The sequence below is a fragment of the Cardiocondyla obscurior genome, linkage group LG03, assembly GCF_019399895.1.
Source record: "Cardiocondyla obscurior isolate alpha-2009 linkage group LG03, Cobs3.1, whole genome shotgun sequence".
Classification (NCBI taxonomy): Eukaryota; Metazoa; Arthropoda; class Insecta; order Hymenoptera; family Formicidae; genus Cardiocondyla; species Cardiocondyla obscurior.
The window spans coordinates 7,460,987-7,482,352 of NC_091866.1; positions in this window are offsets into that span (position 1 = coordinate 7,460,987).

Genomic DNA, 21,366 nt, shown 5'->3' on the forward strand with positions numbered 1-21,366 from the left:
TTCTCCCTCCGTTCTAACCCGTTCAATCTCTTTTTTTCATCTCACCTTTTCTTGTAATTTTTTCTTCTCACGCAGCTTCTTATATTCTCTCTTCTTCCATTTTCGCATTTTTTCCTTTACTTTGCATTTATTTCTCCTGCATTTTTCATCCCACCATCTTTTCTTAGGCCTTTCCCCCACCTCCTTTTTCGCTTCTTCCTTTACTAATTTCTTGGTTCTTTCCAGTTCCTTACTAAAGCCCCTCTAATTTCCTTCTATATTATCCCTTCTTTCCCTTCTTTCTCCATACTTTTTTTTGAAGATCTTCCGCTTCTCTTCATTCCATTCTAGCCTCGTACCCTTTTTTTTCATGTTTAAATCTTCTCTCCTCTCCTCCTCCACCCTTTATCATCATTATTAACGGCAGGTTGTCTGAATCTACTTCCTCCCCCACCTTCATTTCTATCATTTCTCTTTTCGACTCTACATTACTAATAACAATCTATCACCGTCTTTCCCCTTCCCCCCACATACGTCTACTCCCCTTTTTTATCCCCCCTTACTCGCCCGTTTATTATTCCCCATCTTACTTCTTCCAAAACTTTACAAAATTTTCTTCTTTCTTCCGTAATTTTTTTATCCTTTGTTTTCCTTTTCTTTTCTTCCTTGTCTTTTTTCTCGTTTTCTTCATTCCATAGTCCCCCCTCCTTTTCCGTCCTCACATTGAAATCCCTCCTATCAAATATCTCACTCCTCCTTTTCCTTTATCCATAATCTCATATTCTCGATCATGTCTTCTATCCCTTCGCTAACATATACCCCCGCTATCTTCCACCATACTCCCCTGCACTTTATTTTTATCCCTATCAATCCATTCTTATCTTTAAAGCTTATTTCTCTTTTTTCTTTCAGATCTTCTTTCCATTTCATCACCATTCCCCCCATTGCTCTTCTTTTCTTACTTTTCTTTTCTGCCCCTTTATTTATCCACTTATAACTCTTTGGCAACCTGTTTCTTATTTCATTCCATTTTTTTCCTCCAGCCACGTTTTACACATATATATCACACCCCATTTCTCAATACCCTTCCAGAAATCTTTGTCCTTATTTTCTAATCCCGCCACATTCCAAAAACTTATCCTCATTTTCTTGTTTTCCACCCCTGACTTTCCTTCTCCCCTCTCCTTTCTTTCCCAATCTTTTCTTCTACCCCTTTCATCCTCCTCTTTTTCCCTTCTGTCTGAATCGTTATCTTCTCTTCCTCCGCAAATTTTTAAAAACTTTTATTCATCCTATCTACTGTTAATCTCTTTATCTTTCCTCTTTCCGTCTCAAAGGTTCTTGCTCCTTTCCATTTCCTAAAGTCTTCCTTCAAGTCATTCCATAACCGAAGTTCCTTATTTATCCATATCTTTTTATATCCAATTTTAACTTGCTTTCTCTCCCTCCTTATTTAATCTGCTTCCCTCTTTATTACCCATTCTACTTTCTTTTCATATTCCGTTAAATCATCCCCTATCCATTCCGTTCTGTCCTTCAATTTTTCTTTTTCTTTCATTATTTTCAACTTGTCTTTAAAATTTTTCATTTTTACCCATATTATCCCAAAACCTCCCTTATTCACCTTTTCTATTTTATTAACATTCTCTATTCTCGCTTTCACTCCTATTACTCCAAAAATCTCTTCCATCTGCTCCTTTAATGCCTTTTTATCTTCTCCTTTTATTTTTATTCCTCTTATTATCAGGTTATTCTTCCTCCACTCTTTTTTCTCCCTTTTTTTTCCCATCTCCAACAATCTTGTTCTCTCTTCCGCACATTTTCCTTGACACTTCCACTTCCTTCCTTTCTTCATATTTTTTCTCTTTTATTCTCTTTTCAATTCTATCTATCCTTTTTTCTAATTCTATCTTCTCTTTTTTCCATATCTTCTTTAAATCTTCAAATTCCTTTTTAACCTGTACTTTAATCTCTCTCACTTCCTCTATCTGTGTTTGTATTCTTGCAAAACCACTTCACATTTTCTTTTGTTGCACCACGGGGGTACTGTGGAGTCCGTTCTCCGGACACAGATGTAGCTTGAAAGAATAAAATAGACTTTTCTTGATAATAATGCACCTTTTATTTTAATTCCTTCTTATTCAGTAGAACAGTAGTTAACTCCACACGATCTTAGTAACAAATAACCCGTTCGGGCCGCGGGTCTTCATATTTGTAACTTGCTGTTGCTAAGTTCAAATTCTTAGCAATCAACAATTCGCGGGTGGCAACCGCGAACCTTCTCGAAGCGTCGCGTCCCGGCCGGAAATGCCGGGTTACCTTGATCGGCGATATTCTGCCGATCTAGCTAAACTGTCGCGCACGTGCGAAGTTTCGACCTTATTCTCGAGCCTTCTGTTACCAGGGGCTCGGGATATAACACTTTATCACTTCCTCAAAACCCTCCCTGTTTACCTCTCCTTTCCCTCCCTCCTCACCTTTCTCTTCCTCCCCCTTTGCTTTCACCGGCGACCTGTACACCTTTACATTTTTCCTGGATCTTTCCAAACCTCCTATTCCCCTTTCTCCTCCTGCCTCTCCTTCCTCTTCTCACCGTTCTGCCATGCTTCCATGATCGGCAGACTGTTTGGTCTTTCCCTCGTTAACAAACTTACTTTCGTCGGCCTCCCCATTTTCTTCTTTATTTTCTCCTCCTCCGTTTTCCCTTTTCTTTTCTCATTACCCATCTCAATACTTTCCTTCCCCTGTTCACTCATTTTCCAAAATATTCCTTGTCACTTTTTCCTTTGTCTTTACTACCTTTTCCTCTCCCCTTCGCCTCCTTATCTTTTTCTATTCCTTTGTCTTACTCACAGCCTTTGTCCTCCTGTCACTGCCAACCTAACCTCCAAATCTTCCACTTTACACTTTCCCTGTTTTCTCCCTTTATTTTCACCACCTCTCTTTCCCTTCAATCACCCACCTTGTAACCCTTCCCCTCTATCCCCAACACCACCCTCCCCTTTTATAAACTTTTTCTTAGTCCAAAAAACCTTCTTCCCAACACTCACTCTCACACTTACACGTCCGCTCGCTACGCTATCAGAAACGAAAGTCATTGTTCAATCGACAGAAAAATTAGATTAAACCGTTTGAAATTATTTTCCGCTCGCTCGAAAATTTGTCTTAGATCGCGATCATTTCAGTGTTGTTATTGTTTTGTATATTAATTATTCTTGTCGGTCTCTTTAGACCTCTTAGTGTTTATCGTTGCTTCGTTTTCTTCCGACCAAGTCAGTCCATTCCGGTTTTATCTAGTTTCCCTCGGTCTTTCCTCAATTTCTTCGCCTTGTTTCCTCAAAACCTGGGCTCCGTTCGGCGAAAGATCAAGCAGTTTTCGCTAGAACTCCGATAGTGTTCCTATCGAAAAAGAAACTCGTCTAGTTATCACCGTAGCTCTCTATGTCGCTTGAGACTACTCTTCTTCTTTTTTGGTTTTCACTGCGCTATCGACGGTTTCAAATTATATTTGTTAATCGCGGAATTCATCAATTTCTTTGTATCTTTTATTTTTTTTATTGTACTGCAAGGATTCGCGTCCGCGGCTATAATCGGCTTGCGTAGCAAGATCTCCGTCGTTCGCGTCAAGATCTCCGTCAATCGGGCGATTAATTCAGTCGCTCCTAAAGATCTCTGACGGGCAAGTCGAGTTAAGGAAGATTTCCGCTTGCTATTTTTTTTATCTTTGCATTTAAATGCTCAATTCTTGTTCTTTTCTTGATTAATCTGTTAAATATATTAGACTTTTTTTGTGTTACTTATCTTGCGTTCTGATTCTTTTTTTTCTGATTGGTTTATCCTGTTCTATCTTCGTTCCGTGCACCGCGTCGAGCTCAGTGCTGAGCAAATTTCTCAATTATTTCGTGATCATGTGAAATCACGTACAGTCATGTTAGATATTAATTACATCTTCAAAATATACAATAAAATATACGTACATACATAAAAATTTTGTTTTATTTAATAATTAACTAAACATTTTATGGCTAACGTTTTAAATATAATATTCATTATATTAAAGTAAGGAATTAATTTTGTTTTATCATTATCAACTATTTTTAATTTATTATTTACTTTAATGCGTTTCTAATCTAATATAAAGAAACAATTCCCTATTCATATTTTTGCAGAGGTAGCTTCAAATTTTTGAACGAAAATTGTTGTTATTGTTATAGTAAAATTGTATCATTTTCATGTCGGCAAAAATAAAAGTACCTTAAATTAAATATTGCTGTTACAAAACAATGTATTATGTTTACCTTATATCTTAAATAATGTTACCAAACGAAAGTAAACGTTAGTTGTTGCCACGTTTGCGCCGTCTCCTTGATAATTTCCAAAAAGACCAATGTCGAACATTTCGTCACGACAAATACTGCACTTTTAATTTTCTTGAAAAAATTTCGAAGCTTGTTGCCCCAAAAGATAGAAGTTTTTATTTTCATAAAGGATAGTTAGGCAAAAGAATAGCCGATACAACAGTGTTAAAAATTTGATGGAGATTCCTTTTCTTCACGCAAAACTATTAAACCCGCTCGAAACTCACAAGTAAGATTAGGCAACTCAAAAATTTTAAAAATTCTGATACTTTGTGTGCATGTAGAGTAGTTCATCCGTAAAACAAAACTATGTTTTGTTTGTGCTAAATTTCACTTTGAGAGGATGAAACCACTCCTTACAAATAATAGGGTTTTTTGCTTTTTTCGATATAACTTAAAAACAATTTAAGATATCAAAAAATTTTTTATACAAAAGTTTTATGGTAAAACAATCTCTGTTTACTGTAGTAACAGAATTAGATAAAAAAAATTTTTAACAAAATTGTTTATAAAATAAAAAACAAATTTTTCCAATTCTATTATTGCAGTTAAACAGAGGTGTTTCTACCATAAAACTTTAGTATAAAACATTATTTGATATCTTAAATAGTTTTCAAGATATATGGAGAAAAACAAAAAGCCTCTACATAAAAAAAAATGTATCTTTATGAGAATTATTCTCGGGCCGCAACCAAAAATTTCTAAATTTATTTTTTACTCTACATACGTAAAGTTTCTCATTATAAGAACGAGTTAATCTGGTTACTACGTTTATTAATGATGATATGGTTTCCACCAAAAAAAGTTAGAGAATCCTAAAATATTCAACATTGTGAAACATTATGTCAATAATTCACCTTTAATGTAAAACTTTTTTGTTCGTTCTTTAATTCGAGTGACTGATAATGAAATTAAAAGTAAATGTGAACTTTTGCGTGATAACTGTCGAATGATGAGAAATAACAACAAAAATGAAACAGAGCCAGGTTGCACCTATAACTTGTCAAACTTTCCGATTAACTTGATGCGTATGTTTCTGATTCTTGATTCATAAAATATTAATGAGGAAATTTTAATGGAAGGAACTTTATGATAAAAGCACCTCTATTTAATTGCATTAACAGAATTAGAAAAAAAATTTTTTTAATTTTAAAACAATTTTGTTAAAAAAAATTATTTTTTTAAATTCTGTTATAGCAGCTAAATAACGATATTTTTACCATAAAACTTTTGTATAAAACATTTTTTGAAATCTTGAATAGATCTTGAGTTATATCGAAAAAAGCAAAAAACATAACATATGTCAAACTATAATACATATTTGGGCGCTTAAGGTACCCGTACGGTGCAAGCACGACCGTTGCACAAAGATTTAAAAATGATTGGAATGAAACGTCACGATAAAAAATAAGGGAATTAGTCAAATCAAACATGACATTTAATATAACAAACCATAATGCAAAAATGATAATACAAGAATGAATACAAAATATAAAGAAAAAAATGAATCTTATCTGTGTCTGCTTTGAGCAGAATAGAAATGCTGGTTTTTAGTTCGCTTTATTGCGATGGGTTGCAATTAACAAAATACCTTGCCCTACGGGCAGAAAATCGCTGGAATAATCGCTCGACCTGGCCAAGTTTGCAACCGATAATCTTTCAGACAGGTAGCAAGGTTGCATGTCGTAAAATACTCAATTACACACAGACCGAGGAAATGACCGTAAAGAAAATTCTACAAATAAGAGACATAATATAATGTCAAACTCAACAATGAAAATTAATAACCAAAAAGGACAAAAAAATATGAAAACGAATGGACCGTACGTGACACCTGTCACGATGTGCTCACTAAGAGAGACCGAAGAGCTCTGAAGAACGGTCTAATGAAACCGGGTGCTGTACCCCGGACCTTCTTTATTCAAATTATCTCCACGGAAAAAAAAAACTTAATAATAATTGCAACGCTGTTAGAACAAAGTCCGCGGGATCAAAGTTTGTTTGTGCCGGTGAGTCAGTAATGTAGGGAGACTGTAGATATATGTGTCTCACCACAACTATTTTTCGCACCCCAGTGTCTTGATACGAAGGTGTCGTTAGAAATATCGACACTCGTATTTACCACCTCGAAGGATTTATTATAAGTAATACAGAATATAAACTCGCGGAGAGAGTTGACCGTGGAGGATCGGCAATACATGCGCTCGCTAGACACTGCTGTATTTAACTGATTTTGCTAAGTGCTGCCGATCGTCAAATTGTCTAAAATAAGTACAGCGCGAGAGGGAGAATAGAAGAAGTTCCTTCCTATATGCGTGGCGCCTATGCGCTCGAAGGAAATTGTCGTAGCCTGCATTATCTGCCATGTGAGGTAAAGAATGCAGTCTACATTGCCTACAGTAATGATATAGGTGGCGACATCCGACAGTGATCGTCGGAGTAAACCGCCACACATATATAATTTTAAATTAATTATTGATTTTTAAAGATTTATGACAATTTATTGTTGTACTTTTAGCTGTATTAAAAATGGGAAAAATTTACTTACTTATCAATTAACATTTCCGCTAATTTTAAATCGTTGAACTTTTTTTTTGCTTCTTTCCAAACCAACTATATTGTTGGAGAAGTTTATTATTCAATAATTAGTCTAAAGTTTGCTTAATAAATTCATAACAATGTCTGCCACCAATATGTGCGACTTACTTTATATATAATAAATTTTTTATTATGTTGTGTGTATGTATATACAGAGTGTCTCATACCTTATGACCCACTCGTTAAAAGTAGATAGATTTCATTGAGACAAATAGAAAAGTCCTGTACCATTTTGTAAAATTCTTGCTCATTTTCGAGAAAAAAAATTTTAATGTGTAGCGTATGTTACGTCTTTAACTCCACATCCCTTTTTTTCGTCACACATTAGAGAATTTAGTTAAGAGGAAGTATACCATATATTATTGAAGCACAAAGAAAGGACTTCTGAACCTTCTAGAAAGACAATTTCATAGCTAGAAATATCCGGTATTACCATACGTTTGAAAAAAAGGAAGAACAAAGAAAAACATATAACAAATTGTAAACTGGGCGCCAACGAAAACCAAACAATAGGAACTCGTCTGGACGTGACATAAAAAATCAAACTTAAAGGTTTGTAAATACTTCAAACTTTTATCAAATGTACAACAATAGGTACAAAGATTCAAGAAGAAAAAGTAACTTTCTAAGTTGTAATTACATTGTGGATTCGAAGTTTTAGAAAAACCAAGGGCTGAAGAGGCCCACAATTACAAGAAATGACGTACGGACGAAAGTCATAAAAATTCAGGCAACGAAATGTGAAGGTGCCTCTAATAAAAAGTTCTATAACCGTTTTTTCTAAAATTGTTAACAACATTGTTCACGTGTACACGCGTGAACGTCTCACGTTCTGCGTGCGTGAAAGACTGCCGGGACGACCAGAAGTGACCGTACACTCGAGGATTAAAAAATTCGGTAAATTAAAGAGGCGAGCGGTGAACGTAACACAAATTAATAGTTTATTCTCAACAAAATACAAAAGTTAATCGTGCACGCGCGGAGCACGTGCTCGGTCTCGGCACGGATACGAATTATACGCGTTTCGGGCGGAGATCTTGGATAACTCCCCTTTAATCGGGCTCAATCAACAGAAAGCGCGACGGAAATCTTGAGAAACCAGAGCGTGGAGTAGCACGCCCACCGAATCGGACGATCTTGCGCGCGAGACGAGGTAAATCTAACGTAGGAGCCCCAGGAGTTCGCGATCGCGACCACGTTCGCTTACCGTGTCGAGATCGGCATATAACAAAGGCTCCTAGCGATGGTGAGCTGCACGCACAAGTAACAAAATTGAATTGCATTCGCGTCTGGGTGCAAGGTGGGCCAGCAGGCCGTAATAGAAAACTGAGTCCGCGGTAGCGGAGTACCAAAGAGAGCGCAACGAATTTAACACCCGCGTAACGTAGTGTCTAGTCGGCTACTAAATACCGCTACCGATCTGACGAAATATCCGAAAAAAGGGGGGAATAATTCGTCGGTTAAGCTCGCGTAGAATCGAGAGCACATGCAGAAAGCACGTGCTCCCGATACGGCAAGGACTCATGCGAGCGAAACGTGGTATTCGCGAACAAACATTCTGAAAGGTTCAGATGGGATGACTCGCGAAGGCGGAGCCTCTTATAAACATTTACGTTAAAACCAATGGATATCGAGAATTCTTCACCAAAATCTAGAAACTAAGAGCGAAAACTTAGAAATTTAAGAAACAGAGAAGGGATGAAGGGCGAGTACCCAATAATTGTGAAAAAGGATAAGTGGAGAAACAAGCTCGGCAAATAAAAATTCTGAGTTTCTAAAAAATAAAAATTCGGCAATAGTTCTCCCCTTTTCCGAGCTTATAAAATTTTGTGTTTCGGCGGAGCACGCTCTCTTGCTCTCCAGAGTTCTGACAAATAAGTTTACTTTAACGAAATCGTGTGTGCCTAATATTGTGAGAATCAAGAAAATTAAAAGACTCGAAAGAAGATCACCTAAAAGTAAGTTTCAACAATTAATTATTCTATTCCGCGTTTCTTGATTCTACTAAATATCCATCGATTTCAAAGTTCTTCATTTAATAAACCCGAGAAAAGTGAGAAGAGATCGTCCGTGTCGGGATTTTGGGGTATCAATTAAGTCCTTTGGACTTTGTGGTGAATCGTTTTGCGAAGCTAATTGCTGCCGAATATAAGCTGCGACATGCTTTTGATAAATTGGCGACTTTCTGTGGTCACGCCGCGAAATGTTGCTAAGAAATTGGCGACTGTCTAAGGCTTAAAAATCGAGTAGCGTTCTATGCGTTCAATGAACTGCGAAGATCCACGCATAGGCGAACCAAGAAATCCAAAGTGATGACTATGACAAGTCTCCCTTGATCCTTTCTTTATTTAACTTAATTAATTTCATTTCATATTAAATAAAATTCAACTCGTGTATTTTAGTGGAATCATCGAATAGGAAAACTTTAAAGAAGAGCCGGCGCGGCGTAATAAGCAAATAAAAAACCTCCGGGAATTAGTGCGACGGTTCTTTCTACAATACTTGTGCACGACGGCCCGAGCGAAGAGGCATTCTTGACTCCTCCGAGACGGGAAGATAGGCCATGGTCCCCGCAACCGAGCGCTTCTCCGCCATCTCCCATCCACGGAGACCCCGAACCATTATACTGCTATTACCGCCGACTGACCAACTCGAGGCGACTAACCTCTCTGAACAGTCCACGAAGCCAGGATCGGAGCAATTCCGCCCCACGACTCCTTCATATATATTTAGTTCTTCCTTCATCTGCAACTCACGGTTTCCCGGAGGTGAGTTCAGGGCCTGTTTCTCTCCTCTCTTTCCGCCTCCATTTCCTTTTGTTCTCGAAAAAGATGAGTCTCTGGGCGAAGATGATTCTATATCTCTCCCGGAACTAGACTTCCAAAATGCTTCAAATTTACCCGACCCGAGTATCGAACTTCTCGAGGATCACGAAAAATCGAGTGAGATCGAAGATCCTCTCCTCAAGCTCCTTCGAAAAACTATTGCTCCGTGGTCGGATCCTGTCTTGGAAAAAGCCATTATCATCGGCTTCGACCATTTTGATCCGAAAAAAACTAGAAGGCAGGTGAGCCGCTCTCCTCTTAAGTCGAATTTCTTTGTATTTTATCCGGGAGTGGAAACTCCCTTCCTGGCCCCGATGAGCCTGATAAACTTGATATTCCCGCGCACAACGGTCAGGGTGTGCGAAATCGAAGAAATTACTCTCGATTAATTAATCATATATACAGGGTGAATTTTAAAGGTTGTACCAGCCTTTTACCGTACGAGCTAATTACCGACTGGAACTTTGATTACCGATTTTCTTAATAGATCGCGACGCTATAGAAATCGATCGCGCGTATAAGCAAGTTAAACATTTTTATTTAATATAAATATTATTAATATTTGTGGCTTTAAAAATGGACTTTCACACCACCTTTGAGGTGCCACTTTTGGCGCGTTAAGTTTTTTTAAAGTGGACTTTCGCCTGTAGCCATATCGTACCACATATCGTCCTATTTCCGACGGAAAAGCTAAACAGATATATTGAGTCATATTGCGTAAAAGTACATGCGAATGAAAATTTTCATCGGCATGCAATCGTGCGCAACATGTCTGCAATATATCCGTTTAAAACTTTATTTAAGTAAATGCTCAAAATGAGCCCCCTCCATCCGCTCACAAAATACCGCCCTTTTCAATAATGCGCTACGTACCCGGCGTAAAATCTGCGGACTTATTGCGCGGCAAGCTCGCACAATCCTGTCTTTCAAATCATCTACGCTTGCAGGTCGCGTAGCGTAAACCTCTTGTTTAACGTGACCCCACAGAAAGAAGTCTAGCGGTGTTAGGTCTGGTGAACGCGGCGGCTATTCGTGAGGACCATGAAGACCGATCCAACGATTACCATATTTTCTGTTCGACAAGGCTCTTTTTTTATTGGCCGTGTGCGCAGGATGGCCATCCTGTGGGAACCACATATTTCTACGTGATTCCAAAGGCACATCGTCCAATAAATTTCCAAGATCTCGTTTAAGAAATCTTCGGTATTGTTGGCCATCGATCTTCCCATCGATGAAATATGGTCCAACGATGTGGTCCCCAAGAATACCCGCCCAAACATTCACAAGACCATTGGACTTGTGAATGCGCTTGCTGCATCCAATAGGGATTCTCGGTGGCCCAATAATGTAAATTGTGGCGGTTAACCACACCATTATTATGAAAAATATATTCGTCCGAAAACAGAATGGAATTTGCAAAATAATAGTTTTCTTCACTTGCATTAAGGAACCATCGACAATACCGCAATCTGCGAACGTCATCGTTAACATGGAGTTCTTGAGTAAGGCAGATTTTATAGGGATGGAAGTGACCCGATTTTAAAGGTTTACATACCGTCGCCTGACTCACTCCTTGGTTCTGAGCTACGGTCATCGTACTGATGGTCGGATTATTCCGAACCATTTCTCGGATTTGAGCCGTGTTTATATGCCGTGTTCGGCCTATAAAAAATATGAAAATAATGTAAAGCTATAAACTTATTTTAGCAAAAGTTTTTTAATTAAATATGTTATACATGCAGGCTTAATAGGACAAAATTGTCCGTAACGTCGAAGCCTCGCCGCCAGCCTTGGAAAAATTTGTCGGTACGGCTGTTTGCGCTCCGGGTACCGCTGAGAATACATTCTCGTGGCTGCGCTCGGATTTTCGTGACAATATTATATTGCCCACAACATTGGGTATGTAGTTATTACGATACAAAACGTATCTTTATCTATGATTCGTTTAACTCTAAAACCGTACATGAAAATTGTAACGATGCACCCCGACGGTGCATCATTTCCGGCCGACGACCCGCCGATGCCGCCGAACCGACCAACCGTCAGGCGAGGAAAATAAAAACGCGGCGTGCCGTAAGTGCATTCGAAAGTAACAAACGAGCCGCTCCGCAACTAAGTTCCGCGCGCGAAGGAGCCGACGGCACCGCGGCTCCTCGTTCCGAAACACGCCGCGACAAAAAACATAGCGCCGCGAACGAAAAGCGTCCTACCGCGAACCCCCGGCGCCTACCTTTTTTTCATATAAAAAGACGACGCCGAAGCGGTAAAGGCACCGTTCCTATCCGTTCGCTCCCAAGCGAACATCGATTCCGATCCGAGCATAAAGTGTCACGGGGTAGAGCACACTCTGCCTCGACCAGGAACTCCTGGTGCTCACACCAGCCCGCACCGTAGTTACGCAGTCTCCGGCTCGAGGGGTAGAGTTCACTCTGCCTCCACCGAGTATTCTCGGTCCCAGGGGAAGGCGTGCTACCGTACGGCACCTTCACGATACTCTCGCGCCGTCGAGAACAACGGGGTGGAGATCTCTCCGCCTCGACCGAGTTATCTCGGTGAATCGACACCATACAGGCGCTACCCTCCTCTCGACCCCTCAATACCTCGCGTATTCGCCCGTCGAAAACCTTCCGCGTTAATCATATAATTGTTCCGCGACGCCGTTACGAATTTCGGTTGACGATCCGCGTAAACACCGCGCTTCATCTCACTCACGCCGCTTGCGCCGACGTCGCTCTCACTCGACGGGGTGAGCGACCGACCGTGTATTATCACGCGAATAATAACTGTAAACGAGTAGCCGTCAACCGCGTCAGCGATCTTTGTAAATTGTATCCGACCGTCGTCACGAGACAATTCTCACTTGTATATATTTCTTTCTATCTAATAAATTCAGATTATTATTTCTTCCAAATCTCGAGTGCATCTAATGACCCTCTCACGCGAATCCTGGCATTCCGACGAGCGCTCCGGGACCGGCTCGCTAGAGCGATATTCGTGTACGCGACAAAACGGGTCGTTTCAAAATCATTTAACAATGTTGACAAGGTTATTTCCAACATATAATTAAAAAAAAAAAAAATTTAATTACATTTCCTAGTGTTCAACGACAGCCAAACTGCAACGATTGCGGTGTTTTTGCTATAGCTTTTGCTGTGTCGTTATTATTTAATATAAAACCCGAAAAAGTAAAATATGATTGTAGTAAAATGCGTCCGCATTTAATAAAGATTTTAGAGTCTAATGTGATAGAGCATTTTCCACAAGATTTAAAAAATGGCATTCCTCAGAAGGTACTGCCATTAGCAGTAATTAGAATAAGAGAGGCTGATGCGGACCGTAAACGTATTAAACGTCAGGTAGAAATAAAAGCAAATTTATCTGAAATTAAATTTGATAAAAAACGTACACGAGAGGAAGACGATCTTGAAAATTATCGCTCTAAAAAACGACAAAAGTATCAAGAAAATAGAGAAGGTAATTGTGCTAAAAAACGGTACTTGTATCACAAAAATTTAGAAGATAATCGTACTAAAAAGAGACAACGATATAATAAGACTCTAGAAGATAATCGTGTTAAAAAGAAACAACGATATAATAAGAATCTACAAGATAATCGTACTAAACAGTTAGAACGATATTACCGGAGAAAAACATTCGTGTCTGAATTTATAATGAAAAAGAACAATACTGCTAAAAAGATTACTAAAAAATATGTAAAATTTAGATCCACCAAGTTTTTAAAAATTCATTATTCTTTTGAGACATGTGCAAAAAATATTTTACTCAACCAAAATGTTACAAATAGTAGTAAATGTTATATTGAAACACGATTGGAAGCAGAAAAAATCGTACGATGGTGTTTCAATATTAGAGATAGTTATGTTCGTAATATGTATAAAATGTTAGCTAAGCTAAAAAATAGATCAGAAACATGTTTAACTGTTGCTGCGGAATATATTACAGTTAATGATAAGTTAATTGCATTTTGTGGTATATCTAGACATACAGCTTTGTCCGAAAATTATTTCGTTGATTCGACGTATTATAATATTAAATCATCCAAAGTTAATGTAACGGAACCTTTAATGTTAAATACAAAAGGGCAAATTGTTAATACGTTATCTTTGATAAAAGCTCGAGCAAAAAAATCGTGGTCATGCAGTACTTTATGTAAAGTTAATGATCCACTTTTAATCGAACGATATCAAAAATTGCTAGAAGCTATAAATAAAAGTACTTTAAAAAAAATTCCAGAATTAATGCAAAAAATTTGTTGTAACCCGACCCTGGCAACAGCAAGGCCACGCACGCGAAGGCCGGGTTAACAACCAGCGTCGATCGGATCACCCGATCGCGGAATCCGCTGACCGATCGACGCCTTGCACTTTTCGCCTAGGCAATGACCGAACGCGGTCACTGTCCTACGCGCCCGGAATCCGCGGACTGTTACATTTCCGCCTTGGCAACAGTCGCGTATAAAACCCGCGGCCACCGAATGTCCGCGGGTCATTCTGATAATCGAAACAACGGGGTAACGCTGCCCGAAGCCAAGGAACGTAACATAAGGAAAATAAAAAGTGTTCAGAGTAAAAAGAAAGTGTTTCATTTATTCGCGCCCTTCGAGAATACAAGAAGTTCCGGGAGGACGGACCCCTTGCACCGTCCTGATGCAACAATTTGGTGGCAACGGTGGGATCCGCCCCCCGGAGAGGCACCGCTTCGGCGACGTCCAGTTATTCCCGACGGGCCATATAGAAGATCTCTGAAACATAAAACAAAAGTAAGAAGTCGGACTCATCCTACACAGAAGAAGAGGACTAGGACAGCGCAAGCAGCGGTTCTGCCGATATCGCACGCACTCGACACCGGAGAAGCCAAACAGCTGGGAGATAAGCCGAGGTAGCAGCAGCCCGGTCGCAGCCACGCAAAGGAACGGACAGCCGTGGACAAGGACCGGAAGGGAAAGGCAACGAGCAAACCCGGAAGCAGAGACTGCGCCATGCGACACCTTGCGTTAGTGTAAGTCCGAAATATAATTTTATTGTAAATTTTAACCCGACTAGTCGATGTCGGACGAAGATTCCGTTTTGCGAACCCAAGTAGCCAACGAATCTTGGCTACATAGCGAATCAGGCCACCGGGCACGGCAACCACCCCCTGAGAACCCCATAGGCATTGCAGCCGCCGCCCTACGCGAAATCCGCGATAACGTGCGTCGGGCATTAAATACAGAGAGCGATAGCGAAAGCTCAGCCGAATTTGATCCGCGCGAAGAAACCGAACCGTGCGACGAAACCGACTTAAATTTAGCACAACCTACCGACGAAACGCAAAAAAGCGACCGGAAGAGGCTATTAGAAGAAACGGGTAGCGATATCAGCGACGTATCGCAACGCGGCGAATTCTCTCTTACCTCATACGACAGTAGCATATTTGATCCCGCGGAAATAGTAGACGAGTTAGAAATGCGACGACGCGGCCGGAACTCTACCCGCGATAATCAAGGGACCTCCTCAAGGCTCTATGAAAATCAGCCGGTTGAAACGAACCTCGGCGAGCAAATTTTCATGGTAACAGACCAAGGCGATCGCGACGGAACGAGTGAGTCAAGGGAGGAAGCCGCCGGCGGCACCCCTGTGACAACCGCCGACACCGTGATAAAGCGGCCCAGACCCGAACCCCCTTCTCCGATCACACGGAGGCGCTCGCCAGCACCCCATAGTGATACTCTAAGTACGCTCTTGGACGCCATACAAGAAATAAACAGGCGCCTAGATCGGGTAGAAATCGAGCTAAACACGTCGCGAGAACCGCTCCACTCCACACGGACGTCGGAGCCGGTAGCCGCAGGGAGGGAACCACTAACTCACGACCGCGATGACGTACGATTCTCGTTGGACAACCCCCGGCAATACCTGTCGATAAAGCATGCCCTCGAAACGATCCCTTCCTTCGACGGGAACGAGACGCACGCCAAAAAATTCATTAAAGCCTGTGAATACGTCGCGCGAAAAATAGACCCGGCGGACGAAAATGAACTATTAGCCGCAATATTGTACACAAAATTGACGGGACGCGCGCTGTCGCGTTTCGAGACTAGGAAAGTCGTCGGATTTTCACAATTCTTAAGCGAAATAGAGGAAGCGTACGTGCAACGACGGGGCACCTCATATCTACAAATCGACTTTAATAATCTGCGGCAACGACATGGGGAAAGCGCGCAAGCTTTTGGATTCCGAGCCGACTCCCTCGCGACCGAACTATACGACGCCTTAAGCGAAAATCCAAAATATTCGGATGACGAGAAACGCGGCATTTGGAATTCCGTACAGGAACAAGTGCTACAAAATTACCAGGCCGGACTCCTTCCGTATACTCAAATGATCGTCCGTTCACGGAATTATACTACCCTACAACAGGCCATCGCGGGGGCGGCCATGGAGGAGAGACAACGCGGTATACCGACGCGATCCTTCCTGGACCGCGACCCGCCGCCGCGACGCCCCCCGCCAGCCTGTCAAAAATGCGGGAAGCAAGGACACGCGGGATTCGCGTGTCGCTCGAGCCGTTACGCGCAACGTTTCCCGTTACCGCGAGCCGATCACCCGCCGCGCGTGCATACCACAACGAAACATTGCACCTATTGCAACATACCCGGGCACACGCGCGAGGAATGCCGACGCCTGAAACGCGAGACGGGACCCCGTGAAAACATTAGACGCGACTCCCGACCGCACCCCCGCCGAGGAGGGCCCCTGCAGTTAACACCGCGCATTGCCAAGAGAGAGAAACAAATACGGATATGATAGGGAGCGGCCCCGGAACCGCTGCCCCGCCGCGCCAGCAGGAGACCCGACTCGCGAGAGATTACCAAATAGCGCACCTGGCAGAAGATACGCGGAGCCGACAGCTCGATCTCGTCACTCTACCGATCCTTCAAGCAAAGAACGGAAAGGCTACTTTCCTCGTCGACTCAGGCGCCGCGGTTACACTGATAAAGGTGGGAAAATTGAAGGGTACCACCCCCATTTTCTCCGGCTCGACCGCTTTAACAGGAGTAACGGGACATAAAGCGAAAACCCTCGGGAAATGTAACGCCACGATCCGCCTCAAAACTACCTTCGTACACCACGACATGCACGTCGTGCCGGACGATTTCCCCATCGATTACGAGGGAATTCTCGGCATGGATTTTTTAAAGACTCAGCGGACCGTGTATGACGTAGAGAACGGCCGCTTAAGTATAAACCGCGTTACTTTCCCGCTCCATCCGTACGCTCGCATCATGTTACCGCCGCGCAGTGAGACCATCGTGCGGGCGATTACAAACGAAAACCGGGTGGGTATAATTTACGCACACGAGCCCGCACCCGGGATCTTGATCGGGAATTGCCTAGTCGAACCGATAGACAACGCGTTCCCTATCAGCGTAATTAATACGACCGAAAAACCTATAATTTTTCCGACGCCACGACTGGTCGTTCACCGCACGGAATTTGCTGACTCGGCACCGGTACTCGCGTTACGCGACACGCCAAGCGACGGCAAGGTACAGACACGGATAAAAGCATTACATGAACAGCTACGGATATCACATTTAAATAAGGAAGAGGAAGACAAGCTGCGGCAAATCTGTGCAAACTTTTGCGATACATTCTACCTCGCCGGCGATACTCTCTCTCACACTTCCGCGGTAGCGCATGAAATAAATAACGACGCGGGAATAAAGCCCATAAACTGCCGACCCTACCGGTTACCGGAGCGCCATAAAGAAGAAGTAAATCGACAGATAGCCAAAATGATGAACGAAGGAATTATTCGCGAAAGCACGAGCCAGTGGAATGCGCCCATACTCGTGGTACCGAAGCGAGCCGACGCGTCAGGTAACCCGAAACTCCGGATAGTTGTTGATTTCCGGAAACTAAACGACGCCACAGTAGGAGATTCGTTCCCTATACCAAACATCACGGACATCCTAGACCAACTGGGAAACGCGAAATATTTTACAACGTTAGATCTCGCGTCGGGATATCACCAAATTCCTATGCACGAGGAGCACAAAAAGAAAACCGCGTTTTCAACGGCACTGGGGCATTACGAATTTAATCGAATGCCGTTCGGGTTAAAAAATGCGCCAGCTACTTTCCAACGACTCATGAACTCGGTACTATCGGGCCTACAGGGAATAAAATGTCTAGTGTACCTCGACGATATAGTAATTTACGGAGCCTCGTTGGACGAACACAACAAGCGACTCGTGGAGGTATTAAAAAGATTGCGTCAACATAATCTGAAACTTCAACCTGAGAAGTGCGAGTTCCTCAGGAAGGAAGTTTTATATTTAGGGCATATAATAACAGAAGGAGGAATACGACCCGACCCATCTAAACTAACTGCAATACAACAATTCCCGACGCCAAAACGAGTACGCGACGTACAATCATTTATAGGGCTAGCGGGATATTATCGAAAGTTCATTGAAAATTTTTCGAAAACCGCAAAACCTTTAACCGCGCTTACGCGAAAAGACAGCGTTTTCAAATGGGAAATGGAGCAACAACAAGCTTTTGAAATATTGAAGGAAAAACTAACTACCGCCCCTGTGCTAAGCTATCCGAATTTCGAAAAAATCTTCCTGATTACCACCGACGCCTCGGACTACGCAATCGGGGCTATTCTGTCACAAGGAGAAATGGGAGAAGACCGCCCTATCGCATACGCTAGCAGAATACTGAATAAAGCAGAGAAGAATTACAGCACGACAGAGAAAGAGCTACTAGCAATAGTCTGGGCGGTAAAACATTTTCGCCCGTACATTTATGGCACGCGTTTTACAATAATCACGGACCATAAACCACTCGTGTGGTTATTTAATGTTAACGATCCGGGATCACGATTAATCAGGTGGAGACTAAAATTAGAAGAGTACACATATGACATCGTGCATAAGTCAGGCAAGCAGAATACAAACGCGGATGCGCTCAGCAGAAACCCGCCAGAGGAGTTTATCGGAGTCAGCACAAACGAGACCGGCGAAGAACAGAAGTACAGCGAAGAAGAGAAAATAAAAATACTCCAAGAATATCACGACTCCCCCCTAGGAGGACACCAGGGAGTAAATCGCACGATAAATAGGATCAAATTACGCCATAATTGGCCCGGAATGAACAAAGATATCGAGAAATATATCCAGAAATGCGTAAATTGCCAAAAGAACAAATTAAGCCGAAAAACGAAAATGCCGCTGATATTAACGGACACGCCAGGGAAACCCTTTGAGAAATGCGCCCTGGACATCGTGGGACCGCTACCGATAACGACCGCCGGAAATAAATACGTGCTGACATTTCAAGATCTCCTAACTAAATTCAGCAAGGCTATCGCGTTACCAAACCAAGAAGTGGCTACCGTGGCTAAGGCGTTCGCGACAAAGATAATTCTCGAGCACGGCATACCTGAGAATATTCTCACGGATCAAGGGACCAACTTCCTAAGCGAAATTTTCAAACAAACCTGTAAACTATTGAAAATAAACAAAATTCAAACTACCGCCTACCACCCTGAAACGAACGGAGCGCTAGAGAGATCGCACAGAACCCTAGCGGAATACTTGCGACATTATCTAAATGAGGAACAAACCGATTGGGATGAGTGGCTACCCTATGCGATGTTCACGTATAACACCACGCCCCACACAACCACGGGATTCACCCCCTTTGAACTCGTGTACGGGCACCAGGCAATACTACCTACGGCACTGACCACGGTGCCCAAACTAACATATTCGTACGAAAATTACGCGCAAGAATTACGCGAACGATTGCGCGCGGCTAACCGGATAGCAAGAGAGAACGCCAGAATAAAGAAGGAAAAAACAAAGATTACATTCGATCAAAAAACAAATCCGCGCGCGTTCAAAGTAGGCGACCACGTGCTGCTGCACGACGAAACGGTACGAAGGGGGCGATCGAAAAAATTAGACGCAAAATGGGTAGGACCGTATATAATAATCGAACGGAACGGCGACGTCAATTATACAATAAGAAAGGGCCGAAGAACAACGCGAGTACACGCGAACCGACTAAAAGCCTTTATAGATCATTAACAAGACGGAGAGAGATCACGCGCAGCGAGGCGGACAGGAGTAAATAAGCAATAGGGATAAGGAATAAACAGCAGGGGGACCAGTGGCAGAGGCAATCGACACCAGCCTCAGGACTCAAAGAGGCTGGGTTCAAGCCAAAGGACGGACAAAGCATAGAAAAATAACACTACTCACGATTGCTGAGGGGCCAGACGACCCGGCCAGTGGACGTCGCCCGGACCCGGAGGTCCACGTCGTAGCGACGTTCCCACAGAGATTAGACGAAAATCGTCCCGCGGCGGGGGAGGCGGCGACGGCGTCCGTGGGGTGCAGCAGGCCTCACACATCCTTGGCTCGAAGGATTGGCTGCACCTCACACAAACGAGGTACCGCGCCCGGTCCAGGAGGTGGTCCTGGCACAAGACGATGTAACCGGGCGCGCGGCACCGAAAGCACCGCTCCCCCGACGCCAATGTAGCCTCTCTTGGAAAATCCACTGGAAACGAAGAAATCACAAATAAGCACCCCGTAGATATAAGTACACTTAAGTAATTATAAGGAAACTAAATGTAAGGAAAACACACAAAAAAAAAAAAAAAATTCTATAATAAAATATTTTTTTCTCTCCGGAAATAAAAACGCGATATTCTTACTTTTGCGTAACGTTAATAAACCGAACGAGCACTTGCAGAAAGAAAAATCGTGATGCACCCGCTGGCAACGAGAAGAAGACTGACGGGACGAGCATAAAAAATTCACGGGATAGATTAAGGCGACACCGTAATATTACACGAATGAAATAGAATATATGCACTCACCTCAGCGATAGAGTCCTTTTCGCCGGCACAAACGAAACTTCAGACACGTGGGGACACTTCGCGCACTCAAAAACAAAAAAAAAAAAAAAAAAAAAAGCCAACGCGGCGTCGCGTTATAATAAGACTGAAAGATAATTTACCTTTCAGAATTATTCTCGCTACAACACACGGTTCAAACGGCGGTACGGGGGGTGAACAGTCACCGCCGTACAAAATCACCAAATTCGAGAACGAACCCGGGCTATACTTCGAGGGCCAGAAACAACTTCAGATAACCGAATCCGTGTGGAAATTCGTAATAATCACCGACACAGAAGCCATCGAAGCACGGTACAAGAATTTACAAAGCTACGTCACTAAAGCAGAGGAATTATGCGAGAATTTCTACAAAGCAAAGGAAGATCAGATAGGCGCAAAGTGTAAGGAGATACTATATACAGCAGCGGCAGAAAACGATAAGCTAACGGTCGCGTTGAACTGACTACGAATTATATACGGAGTGCCAGTACAAAAAAGGGGATTAATAGACATTGTAGGGAAAGTAGGAAAATCGTTGTTCGGATTAATGGACGCGGATGACGAAGAGCAAATAACCGAACAACTCGAAATTATACACTCGCGGCAGGAAGCGCTACAACATGTCGCCAAGACACAGATAAAAATTTTAAACACAACCATAGGGCACATAAAATTGATGGAAGATA